This window comes from Notothenia rossii (genome assembly GCF_949606895.1).
Source record: "Notothenia rossii genome assembly, chromosome: 7".
NCBI classification, from domain to species: domain Eukaryota; kingdom Metazoa; phylum Chordata; class Actinopteri; order Perciformes; family Nototheniidae; genus Notothenia; species Notothenia rossii.
Window position 1 is genome coordinate 76194367 of NC_136905.1, and position 13129 is coordinate 76207495.

A 13129-nucleotide genomic window follows, 5' to 3' on the forward strand; every position below is an offset into this window, starting at 1 on the left:
GCACTCTTGTTCGTTCTCTCTATGTCTGGTCAGACATCAATGTGTTCCACGTAGCGCGCCCCATAGAGGCCTAGAGCACTTCCGGAATGTTTTTTTTTTGTATGTGTTTTGGGATTTGTACTGCTTTGGACTTTGCATATCGTTTTGGTATTTGCAGCGTTTTTTTGTTACGTTTGTTTTCGGGATTTTGTGTGTTATATTTAGTTTGCATCATTTCTGTAAATACAGCGTTTTTTGGTTGTAATTTTTTCAGGATTTGTTTGTTTTTCATTTTAGGATTTGCAGCTGTTTCCTGCTAATGTATGTGTTTTTGGCCGTTGTTCCGCGTTTGCACCTGTCGGCCACCGTATTAATCACGCTTTCACCTGTACAGCCATGTTTGACCCTATGGTTTACCGCACCGTGTGAGTGACATTTACCATCCGTTACAAAGGGGGCTCTGTTTTACTCAAAAGAGAAAACTCCAGGAATGTGAAGAAGAAACTTTACTTTTTTTCCCACAACATCATGGCTTTCAATATTAAAAATAAACAAATAATATTGGTGCGAGAAAAAAAAACAGATATAAACAAATCAAAAACAGACAAAACATTTAAACATAAATTAAGAAATAAAGTATATACAATACAAAGGGATAGGCTTTTTTTTTTGTAAATCATCCAAAAACTCACATTTTTGTTGACCTTAATTGGAAACATTATAAACTCAACTATACTCATTGTGTTTCAACTTGCTCATTCTGCTACAATGAGTGATATCTTCCTCGTTGCCTTTATTCAAACAGTAATTTTGATGATTGTATTTTATATTCTGCATTTGTATTATACGTCACATGACAGACATGGAAAGCAATCGGAATTGCAAAGCCTTTTCATTAACCTCTTAACTTGATATTTCCTCCTTACTGGATCTGAGGGGCCCCGGGGTCCACTCTCCCACCACTTAACAAGGCCTGAAAATGAGCCGACACACACGCCGACACACACACACACACACACACACACACACACACACACACACACACACACACACACACACACACACACACACACACACACACACACACACACACACACACACACACACACACACAGTAAAATGCAAATGATACAAACTACCATCTCCACCCAGACCGTCTCTCACTCTCAGCTGGACACATCTTAATGAGCACCGCCAAGTGAAAATCACTATCACACACACACATCAAACACATGTGTTCAAAGCACTGGTTAAATGCACACACACACACTATCTGTAAGTGATCATACAGCACCACATTAATAATGTATTAGAAGGAAAACGATCCCTCACCTAAAAAAGGGTTATTAGTGTTTTAATTAATTGCTCTTTTTCCTTTTTCTGCAGCCCAAGGACGTGCTTTAGTGCTTCTGATATAGATGCACACTGGGAGAAGAGGAGGAGGTGGAGGAAGACGAGGAGGAGCGAGCTGGGAAGGTCAAGTAGAGAAAGGAAGGGGGAGAAAAAAATTGGAGGAGGGACTAAGGGTAGAGAGGAACAAAGAGGAAGAGCCTGAAGAATTAGAGAAAGAGATACAAAAATAATGTCATTATTTTTGCACACTTTGTCTAATCTATCCATACAGTATATCCATCTATCTATCTGTCTGTCCGTCCGTCTTTGTATCTATCTATAGACAATTTAAAGGAAATATAGAAGGCTGAAAGAAGGCGACAAAAGGGAGTTGAGACAGGATGGAAGAAAATCTAGAGTGATTGGATTTATCTTATCAATATTTGTCATAATATGTTACTTTGTATTAACGAGTGTTACCCATTCATGTGGAATTCATTAACTTCCTTAGTTACTTAACAAACTAAAAACTTTAATTATTGGTTCCATAATAAGAGTGAAGAAAGGGGTTTTAAAATCAGAGTAACAAAAAAAACCTGTTGTATTTCCACCACTAGATGGCGCACACTGACCATCTGTTACTGCGGGTTAAGCTGTCTCTCTGCGTCACCTCACAATCACTTACAAAAAAGCACACAGGATTTATCAGCCATAAATAATGAATTATATTTCAGAGCAATTTGTCACAGTTTATCGGTTATTTCAGGACAAAGTGGTCTTCAAATAAGCTTTTAGTGAAAGTGGCTCAGCTTTGACCAGTGTGAGGTTGACTTACATGCCTAGATAGAAAGCATTTTGTGTTACAATGAAGGTCTCTGTGGAAAATCATATCATAAAACTACATGTCCTCCGGGTTTTTCTCATGAAAACTGAAAATGCTGTTGTAAACTGACCATACTGTTGTATCTGCTACTTTTACTCAAAGATAATGTGCCCAAAGTACGTAATTTCATACAAATTATACTCCTTCTGCTTTTTAATGTAAGCCCTATTGAGGGCCTTTAACTGAATCTGAGGACTCCAACCTGCCCCAATGTTGTGTGAATGTATCCCATAGGCTAACTTCAGTTTCTGATCATTTCAAAACATCAAAACCAATCAAATCTAACATTTTATTCAACTGTAGTACAAAAATGTACAATATTCAGGACAAATACAGCATAAAAAGAGGAAAAGGACTTTAAATATGTCCTAAACGTCAACTTTTGTTTTGGTTTTCTTTAATATTTTGTCTCTTTGTTGTTCTCCATTCATCTGTTTAATTTGTTTTAACATTTTGAAATCATCAATACAAACGTATACAGGACCAAACATTAAACAGAGAAAATGTAGGGGGTAAAAGTCATAGTTGGAGCCTAGTAGCTCTCACTACTGCTAAATTCGTGAAAAAATATACAGAGATAATTCTGTACAACCTCACATTACATCATCGTCCTTTATCTAATTCCCCCTGAATGTGGCACGAAGACTACAAATACTATTTTAATCTTTTATACCTTCTCTGAAATATGAAAACATAGCCCAGAGAAGTGAGCTGTTTATCACTGCCTGCTAATTATAACATCGCTGTGCTGTCATTAAAAAGTACAAAATTAGAATGCTGCGATTTAACGGTAAATGTGTCTCCTGGAATCTCCGTTTCCATAATTACAGGCCGACATTATAATGAAATAATATCACTGTGGAGGTGACTCTCGACCAATCACAGGGCTCTCAGAAACACCCCAGAGATATAATGATGGGATGAGTAACTTTTTCCTCCTTTGTGTTGCCTTGTCAAAGAGGAAATATAGATTCTCTGACTAATTTTCTCGGAAATGAATACCTTAATGTAGCCTTTCCTCCTCTTCCTCTTCTCATCTTCCTCATCTATACCTCACACTCTTGTTCCAGGTTAACTCAATTACACAGAATCTGCTCTTCCATTGCTCCTCACTTTAGAGCAACTAAGGCCATTTCTCTATATTTTACTGGCATTATACTTTCGTTTTTTCAAAAACCTGATACTGGACTCCCACTCTGTACCCTTCATGTTTTTACATGAACAGGAGGTTGAAGTGGTGCTTGAAGCTCCACTCAGCATTGTTTTGAATAACTCAGCAGATCTAAGAAGCTTTTCAAGGCTCTCTAGTTCATGGTTTTGGTTCAAGACTGTGTACAGAAAAGTAAGGTAAAAACTTAATCATATAGGCAGTTTTGCTAAAAAAGCATACATGTCAAATAAGTGGTGCTAGAGGAAAAATGCTCATCAAAGTCATTAGGATCCATCCTCTGGGGAGCATGAATGTCTGTAGAAATTAAAGAAGAAGAATTTGAATAAATGTTTGGGTATTTCGGGACCAGGGTGGCGAGTAAGAAAGAGCAAGAACCTGAAGAACACAAGAACACATCTGATGTTACACATTTATGTGAAATTGACCTTATTGATGTCGAATAATTTATTATGAATTAATAGGGGAGGCTGTGGCTCAGTAGTTCAGTGTGTTGAGCTTCAGATCAAGGGAGCAAAGGTTCAAACCCCACTGAATTGTTTCTATTGGGATTGCCCACAGTATTGAGTGTATGTAAGTCGCTTTGGGTAAAAGCGTTTAACAAGTAACATGAACGAAATAACAAAATATATTTTAAAGTCAAAGTAGTTTTCCACAGACTCATTTATAATTTTTTGAATCTGTAGCGATTTTTTATTATTGTAACCTGAACTGTTCATATTTGATATCAGTTATTTTGTTATTTTTCATGCATTCTCCTGTGAACCCCTGCATTGCAGTACTGTTTAGGAACAAAAATACTTGGTTAAATGTGAAAAAACGATTATAGTTTTGGTAAGTTAGCACAGTACATGTTTTTCCACAGTATACAAAATAGTCTTTTGTCAACAGTTCTTTAACACACATTAGCACAAAAGTTTTAAAATTATTATTCATAAAAATCTCTTAAATATAAAATCATGGGAAATTATTTTAACCTGTTAAAGGTCCAATGTCATGCTTTACGGTTATTACCCGCTCCAGCGTCCCCTTGTGTGTTATGAAGGTTTTTCTGCATGTAAACGGTCTGCAAAGTCACAAACCCTCAAAGTACACCTTGTAGCGAGTAAAACTCTATCACAGAAAATACCTGTGTATGCTGCCCCTGAACGTCTCGTTGGAGATTTCTCTTTTTCTTCCTGGGTACAGTGACGTGCCCATACCCAAATGGTCCCATTGGTCCAAATGGACCAATCCGTGGAGCCGTAACGTTACGTCCGCCGAACCGTCCAATCCACGGACTTCCTCACACACACCCACTCAATCTTTTCTCAGCTGCAGCTCCGCTGATTTCTCCTCCCTGAGACGGCGTGACATGGCGAGGCTGTGAGTCGGTGTGTGAGCACACACACAATCTCCCAGCCAGGCTGCGGGTGTGTGTGTTCGGGCTGGGTTTCGCTGTGTCTCGCTGTGTCGCAGACGACCTCTTGGCTCATAGGGAGGGGGGGGGAATTGCACAATGTAAATCTATTTTTAGTAGACCTCAACAATGGAATTATGATCAGTAGAAATGGCCATGACATGGGACCTTTAAACATTATTTTGCTTTCTTAACATCAGCTTGAAAAGGACAATATGGAAACACAATTAGACCATGTTTTTAGTTTGAAGGCTCAATGAGAGAGCAGTGTGTCTGATGTTGTTAGAATAATAAAACATGTGAGCCATGACATGACACCATGTGACCAACGAGGCACCTTCATCATCCTCCTCCTCCTCCTCCCCAAAGCTGCCTGAAAGCGCTGTGAAGTGGCAGATGAAATATTAATCTTCTTGAATTTATGATGGAGGACAGCGGGTGGGGTGAGAGAAAGAGAGGAGGAGGAGAAAGGGAGGGGGGAAGATTGGCTGGTGAATAGAAAGAAATTAAACCAAGACATGAGGAGAGGTAGAGGTGAGGGAGGACGAGGAGAGGAGAGTGGGAGAGCAGAAAGAGATCTGTAGAAAAGATCTCTTAGTTAAAATGATTTTTTTCCAACACGAATTCACATTTTCATTTCAAATACGTTTTTTTGTATGAGAACTAGAAATTTTTTTATTTTACTTCTGTAAATCTCACTTTCAATGATATGCTTAACCCCTGCAGTGTTCAACTAGATTTCTACCACCTGCAAATGAGTGAAGGTGCGTTCATTAGGTCTAATTGTTAGCATTGACCCTCTTAAAGACCACCTCCATTAGTGGGTTGAATACAGAAACACAAAAATGTACACCCTGTTAGCAAAGATAAGCAAACAAGGACAAAAAAGTGACAATTTTGGTGTAAGGGGACAAGAATAAGAGTACAAATATAATTACATGATGTGTAATACTGTTACAGAATAAAGAATGAATAGATTGCTACGAAGCGTGTTGCCAAAAAGTGTCACTCTAAAATAAAGCAGCCATGATGCAAACAAAACATTTCTCAGCTAATACTCAATCAATCAATCAAATGTTGCCCAATATCACAGATTACACATTGCTCTCAGGGGGCTTTACAGTGTGTACAGCATATGAGACCCTCTGCCCTCAGACCCCCAGTGCGTACAAGGAAAAACTTCCAAGAAACGCCAGAAGGAATGGAGAGAAACTGAGGAAACTTCAGGGCGTTGACGTTGTGAAGCAATACCGTAAACAAATACATAGAACATTTCAAAGGAAATATATGAACACCTCAAACAGTCGCAGCAAAATCACACCTATACATTCTCAGAAGATAAGCTGCTCTCTCGCACCACAGATTTATTTGCTACCGGAGGAAATATTCAGAGGTGACTTTCTTATACATTTTCTGCCCTTGAAAAATAATAATGATTCTGAATTTGCCGCTCGGGTCTCCCACCGTGTCAGCAGCAGAGTGGAAACAGAGGACACAACCAGGAAGAGTTTAGATCTTTACAGTGATAAATGCAATATAAAAGCATTTGGTGAATCAGTCACAGGAAATGTTGAGGTACGCGAAAGAAAATTCAATCAGAGGTAACGAAGGAAAGGGTAGAACAAACACACAAATAATTCTTTTTTATTAACAATAATTAGTAAATCCTGTCTCGCTTAGCAATACTTGATTATTGTATAATTGGCACACACATTATTATAATTACTTCCAGTAAACTCGCCGTAAGGATCGACTAAAGGAGACTTCAATATGTGCAGTTTTGCAGCTTGCAAGATCTATTGCTCATTAGACTCGTTCTTACACAAACGCCTACATCTGTTCTATGCCCGTGCAGCCGGAGCCGTGTTCTGGTGACCACTGAGCAGATGCACTGCAGCGGGGGGGCGCCGAGCACCTTGCTCAAGGGCACCTTGATGCTGGGTAATGAAGGGGAAGGGGCAAAGCTTCAGTGTCCCTTTGTGGACTGCTGGAGTCAGTGGGCATTTCAGACACACATCCAGTTAAAGTCCTATTCCTCAAACCTGGATTTGATGAGAAAAATGTAATTGTTTACTGCCCTGCGTTACTGTTTACATTACAAACACTGAACTAAGAATAGTATTTCTGTGATGTGTCCAGCGCAGAGTTCTAAAGATGATTTGTTTTGTTTAGGCTTAGTTCAATCTGGGAGTAGAGGAGGAAAGAAGATAATGGGACTGGGATAATCTGTAGATATTCAAATATTTTCATTTGGGATATTGATTTTTCTTTTTTTTCCAAGTGTGCTTCTTTTTCTTGTTTCCCAAATGTAATGTTATGTATTCCCATGTGGAATAGGTTAAATGTTTGGTAGACAGAGAAATGAAAAGCGCAAGTGAATACGTAAGAGGTAATGTGGAGCCAGGCGGTCATTCATTAAAAAATATCAACAAAATGGTGATCACCATCCCAAATTGACAGAATCGGGTATTCAACCAAGCCGTATAATTACAAATAAAAAAACATTTTATGCTGTGTTAAACCAGGAAGTATGACTCATCTAAGAAGAAAATAGTTGATTAGTAATGAATGAAAATGTATAAATATCGTCTCCAGGTAAAACGGATTAACTCATTTAGTTTCTCTAATAGAAAGGAACAAATGCAGTGATTTGGCAGCAGAATGACTATTTTACTGTTCCTAAAACATCTCATATGGCTTGTTTTCTGACCTGCCTCCTCAGAATTTTAGTTTGGACTGATAGTGAGCAATTAAAAAATACTGCAATCACGCTTTAAAGAGACCAACAAAAGATAACAAACAGGAAACTCAGTCTTAAGGGACAAAGTGAAAACACGTTGTCCAGCAAACCAACCCCTGCAGCCTCTGGTTAGGAAAGTCTTCCCCAGGGATCACACACGCTCAGTTTCTGTGCACTGAATGAGTGATGGAGTCCGGATTGATCCACAGAGTGAGTGGGAGTTTATGTGGTTCAGTTTGTATGTTGCACTTTGGAAGAGGAGAAACGTTTTTTGTGGCTGAAACAGAACTCCTCCTCCTGTTCGATCGATAAAAACAATAAATGATAAGAATTCGAATCGTGTTAAACTGCAGGTGCATCTCCTGGTGTGTCCACACACACACACACACACACACACACACACACACACACACACACACACACACACACACACACACACACACACACACACACACACACACACACACACACACACACACACACACACACACACACACACACACACACACACACACACACACACACACACACACACACACACACACACACACACACACACACACACACACACACACACACACACACACACACACACACACAGTCTTCTGGGTCACCGCTACAAGGCAGGTCACCAGAAATTGATTTGCTTCGATTGGCGGCCACAATAATCACCCATTCATCACTTCACATGGTGAAGGCTGACGTCTGGCGAAAATCAATTCATCAAAAGAAAGAAAGAAGTGTCTAAACACACACTTCTTAGTTTGTGCTGGTGTCTGGCTGCTTGTGAGGCCGGTATTGAAGCTATTGTTGAGCCATAAGCTCGCTTACACGTCAGCCATCGGGCTGTCAGAGGCTGTCAGGATGACGCGCTGGATGGAGGCTGGCGTGGTCGTGCGGCTGGAGGGCGGATGGTGTTTTGACAGATGAAGTCGCACTGACAAAAATTACAGCTTTCATCTTAACACAATCATGTTGCATTGCCACTGCCAGGGTAGATTATAGTTTACTGATGAAAATGTGCATTTGTTTTACAAAACGCTGTAATAATTGCCTGCTCCTACTTTTAAATTACAGTCTATTAGTTCACACTCTCATGCAGAGTGACTGTAAAGCTATGTTAGAGCTGTTCATGTAATTAAAGTAAATCATTTGTAATGAACCATGACGGTAATGGCAATTGACATTTATTACTGTGCTAATCAAATTAATGTAATGAATTCTACCTTGGTATATCAAGACTAAGGCGCTCAAATCCCTATTTTTCACGGGATATACAGCACGTTGTATTGTCGTACAGTTTTAAAAAGTCCTAATTAAGGGTCATGGGGTCAGAGGAGCTTATTCTGGAGACATAAGTCCCAGTAAAGCAAGAAGGGGACCCAAAGTTAGCAGACATAAGCGAATGCCAAACAAACGCCTTATCTCACAAGAAAAAGTAATTTGTGCATCTCTGGCAAATGCTACAGCCTTCCACTTCCCTTTATTCAAATAAGATCAGTTATTGTTCCATAATCCTGCTGACAAACACGCAAACCGAACCAAAATTATAAAATACTTCACGAAGGAAAGGAAGCGACATGAAACACTTAGCACTGATGTTCAAACAATGCCATATCATTGATCCAGAGGAAGAACATTTTAATGAATTGCAATAAAATGTGTCATGAGGATTCATCCTAATACATCTGCTGATGCTGGAAATGTCCTTTATAATCTTCCACAACAAGTAAAACAAATCAGTTTATTAAAAATGTGCTTATCCAGAGAAACATGTGAATTGCCACCGACTGTTTTTCATTTCGTAACTGACATTTTGAGCATTTGGTTGATTAAGGTCACCTGAATAACCTTGTTATATATTGTATTGGAATATAGACTGCCAACTGAACAAATACAAAAAGTACATTTGAATTCATATGGCCCAATTTATAAATCATGCGTGGCTTGCACCTTGGCAGTTGAACGCCTCACAATACAATCACATAACTGCCAAAGAGTTTGTCCTTTCACTCAAACCAGAAACAATGTCATACCTCACAAACATTCCCACAGACATGTAAACATTACCCAATCAGCTGCCTGTTCACATTCGGGGCAAACAATGACGTTCTTACCGAGGCTGGGTTGTTTTTTACCCCGAGCTGATTAAATTAGCAGGACAGAGGGGTGAGGATGGGGGGGGGGGGGGGGGGTCGTTGCCAGCATGTGGGAGGCTAAACAGAACAAACACCAAAGCATTCCTGGTGCCATTCCTCTGATGCCGATGTGGTCATTCCTACAAACCGGAGAGGCGAATGGAGGCATCTGGGCTCTGGGGGGAGACAAAGGGGGAGGCTGTCGGCCCACCGGGGCTCATCCTCACCCTGGACACGCTTGTTACCCCTCAGCTCTTAAAAGGGGAGAAACGAGAAAAGAGAGAGAGGGGATAAAGGAGACAGAAGAATGTATAATATGGATTTGGGGAGTAGAGCAGGTTTAGAAGGAAGAGACAGATTGGACAAAGTCAGTGACTATTTAAGCAACACTAATCAATCTGTGTTTATATGAGCCGTGGATCAAATGAATGTGTAATGTGAAAGGGAGACTAATTGTGACAAACCAACAGAGAATATTCACCAGCTAGTGCAGAGTTACAAAGCAATTGGCATATTTTAGCTCACAGGTTCATGTTTTACAGATAAATATATTTCTCAGGAGATGGTGGGGACCCAAAACAGAGCTAAAAGAATAATGAATAATGGACATAGATTCATCAAGTTGAAACACACACGACTCCAAATTAACGCTACTGTTGCTCCGAGGCTCTTCCTTTTTTTAATATAGTGTTGCTTGACTCAAAACACAGCATGGATCAGTAGTGGAGAAGCTATTCATGGCTGGAAATGAGTAAAACAAGTATTGCCCCAAGGAAAACAAAACATGTTGGGAACTTTTCAAATCTAAAATTAGAAGTGTGAAACTATGGTTTATTGGTGGCTTTTTGCAGCTTACATTATCTCCAGTTTTCTGGTCTAATAATGTTTTACTAGGCAACCAAATAATGCACAATTAAGGCAAATCCTATGTGTAGTTCAAAGAGGATGAGTACACAGGTAGAGAGCCAGACATCATTGGATTGATCGCCAATGATCGTCATTGGGTTCAGTCTAAATCTGCAGTTTAAATAATGCTTTGAGATTAATTGAGCAGCTCTGCCTTTGAAGAAAAGTTGTAAATGAGCTTAATTTAAAATGCAAAAAAGCTGAGGAACGGTGAAGAGAGGTCATTCATTAATGGAGGTTAGGAAAAGAAAATGAGGAGGTAAATAAAGAAAATAGTGAGTTAACAGACGAAGAACAACGAAAAGTAGAAATGTTATCCAGGCGAGGGAACAAGAGCGGCAACAAACAACTGAGAGACCTGTTCAACTTTATAAAACACACACTCTGATAAACACCCAGTTACACACACACATGACAGCCAACACTGGAGGGGGTGCGAGACACAACAGCTGTCCTTTTTGAGGGGAACCACAATGAAGGAGCTCTGCAGGGGGGGAGACAGCACCTGCCTCTGCTGCTCCCCCCCCCTCCACTCTCCTCACCCACAGGACATGGGTGGAGAGGAGGGTGAGGCGTGCGTGCCTCCAGTCGGGAGTCTTCTATTCACCCCTTTCAGCTGCCTCATCTGCATACTGTTTGACTTGCTGCTTCTAATTTGGGTGCCTTCCCCTTTGAAGGCAGATGTATGTAAACAATGTCTCCTTTCATCTCGGCGAGGATAAGAAGATGACGGATTCTAGGTCATTAACCCCCAGAGGACTGACGGCTTACAAAGGCAAACCTGCTGCGCGTTCCAATCAGCCGCATAATCACCCGCAGCAGTTAGGACTAGTTGTCCAAAGTGTGTGTAAATATGCAAGGCAGCGTGCAAAGCAGACTAATGAACACTGCAATGCAATGTTGGATAATTACACAAGGCAGATAGAAGCGTTGTTGGTATTTAGGAAAGTTTTGAGGGGGTGCAATAAGAGTTTAATTGTGATACCGTATACCAGAGTTTGAGCACTGAGGTTTACTCTCCGCGATTCCGAGTCCCTCACACTGTTCCACTCCTGCCTCAAAACTCATCTCTTCTCCTCTATCTACTCATAGCCTCATATTATTACTCATATTATTATTATTATTATTACTCCAACATTATGTGTCAGGATTTATCACATGGACTAAGAATGGAGCTTCAGTCACATGATATAAAGCAGTCATACTGTACGTGGGGAGATGCTCACCCCTTTAATTGTTTAGAAAAGGTGTTTGTTTTTGGATCAGGAAGGCATTCTTTACAGAAAAAGTTTGTACATAAACCCTTAGATTAGTAGGTACACCCGTTGAGTATTGTGGAATTGAGATTCAGGTATCCCCTAGATATTCTCAAACAAATCCACTCCCTTTCTACCAAAATAAATCCCCAAGTTTGGAAGACTACTGTATGCAAACCTTATTAACGGTCCCAACCAACGGGTGCAACCGAATCCCAACGTCCGACATTGAAACTGAGGATTTCCCTGGTCATAATATTTAGGACTTAATCTCATAGTACAAGTTGAATAAAAACTATTTCCCCAAAAATGTCAAACGCAATTCAAAATGGGGGGGGGGCAATTAGATCCAGTCCAAAATGTGAAGAGGCCATAATGAAGAGAGAACAACAGCAGCACAACAAGCTACTGATTCACACAATTGTAAGGGGAATTATTGTTCCCTTATTCCAGTATTACTGTGCAATCTAACATATGTAAAATGAAATCATAATAATAATAATAATGAAAAACAATATTATACGATTGTATTAGTCACCGTAAGGACATTTGTTCTTGACTTGTGCTACAGTTTTACAATGTTAATCATCACTCATACTACATAGAACAGGGGTGTCAAACTCAATTTCATCCCGGGCCACATCAGCATTATGGTTGCTTTCAAACGGTCGGTTGTAATTTTAATTTTATATAAATATACATATGTAAATATATAATATATATTAAATAATGTATTATATTACATTATTGGCCCTGCATTGGATTATTATCAGATCTGGTCATATCTTCCTAAATAACTACGTCTGAAAGCAGAAGTCTAGGGCAAATAATTGAAAGTAAATGTTCAACAATTACACCAATTGTATTGTATTGTATATTATATTCTTTGCAAGCTCTTGCGGGCCACAAAAAATTAGGTCGAGGGCCGGATTTGGCCCCCGGGCCTTGAGTTTGACACCCCTGACATAGAAGAACATTAATTACACTAACAAATGGCTAATGTACATAATTACAGTTTGCACATGCACACTACACGGATATTCCTACTGACAATATTAAAACCCCTTATGGCCAACATTTACATCTAGCGTAAAAACCTCAAATATAGTATATGTGTAAACACACACACACACACACACACACACACACACACACACACACACACACACACACACACACACACACACACACACACACACACACACACACACACACACACACACACACACACACACACACACACACACACACACACACACACACACACACACACACACACACACACACACACACACCTATCCCACACCATCACTTGCACTGTGACCCTG

At 39.9% G+C, this 13129-nt stretch overlaps 1 long non-coding RNA gene across 1 annotated transcript in view; it reads right to left on the minus strand.

Moving 5' to 3' along the window:
* Nucleotides 1-9180: 9180 nt before the first annotated feature.
* The window catches only part of LOC307046301, a 78617-nt gene continuing 74668 nt past the window's right edge, over nt 9181-13129 (minus strand). The window contains exon 8 of the long non-coding RNA XR_013810130.1: nt 9181-9893. This is a non-coding gene — a long non-coding RNA (uncharacterized lncRNA). The remainder of the gene's footprint in view (nt 9894-13129) is intronic.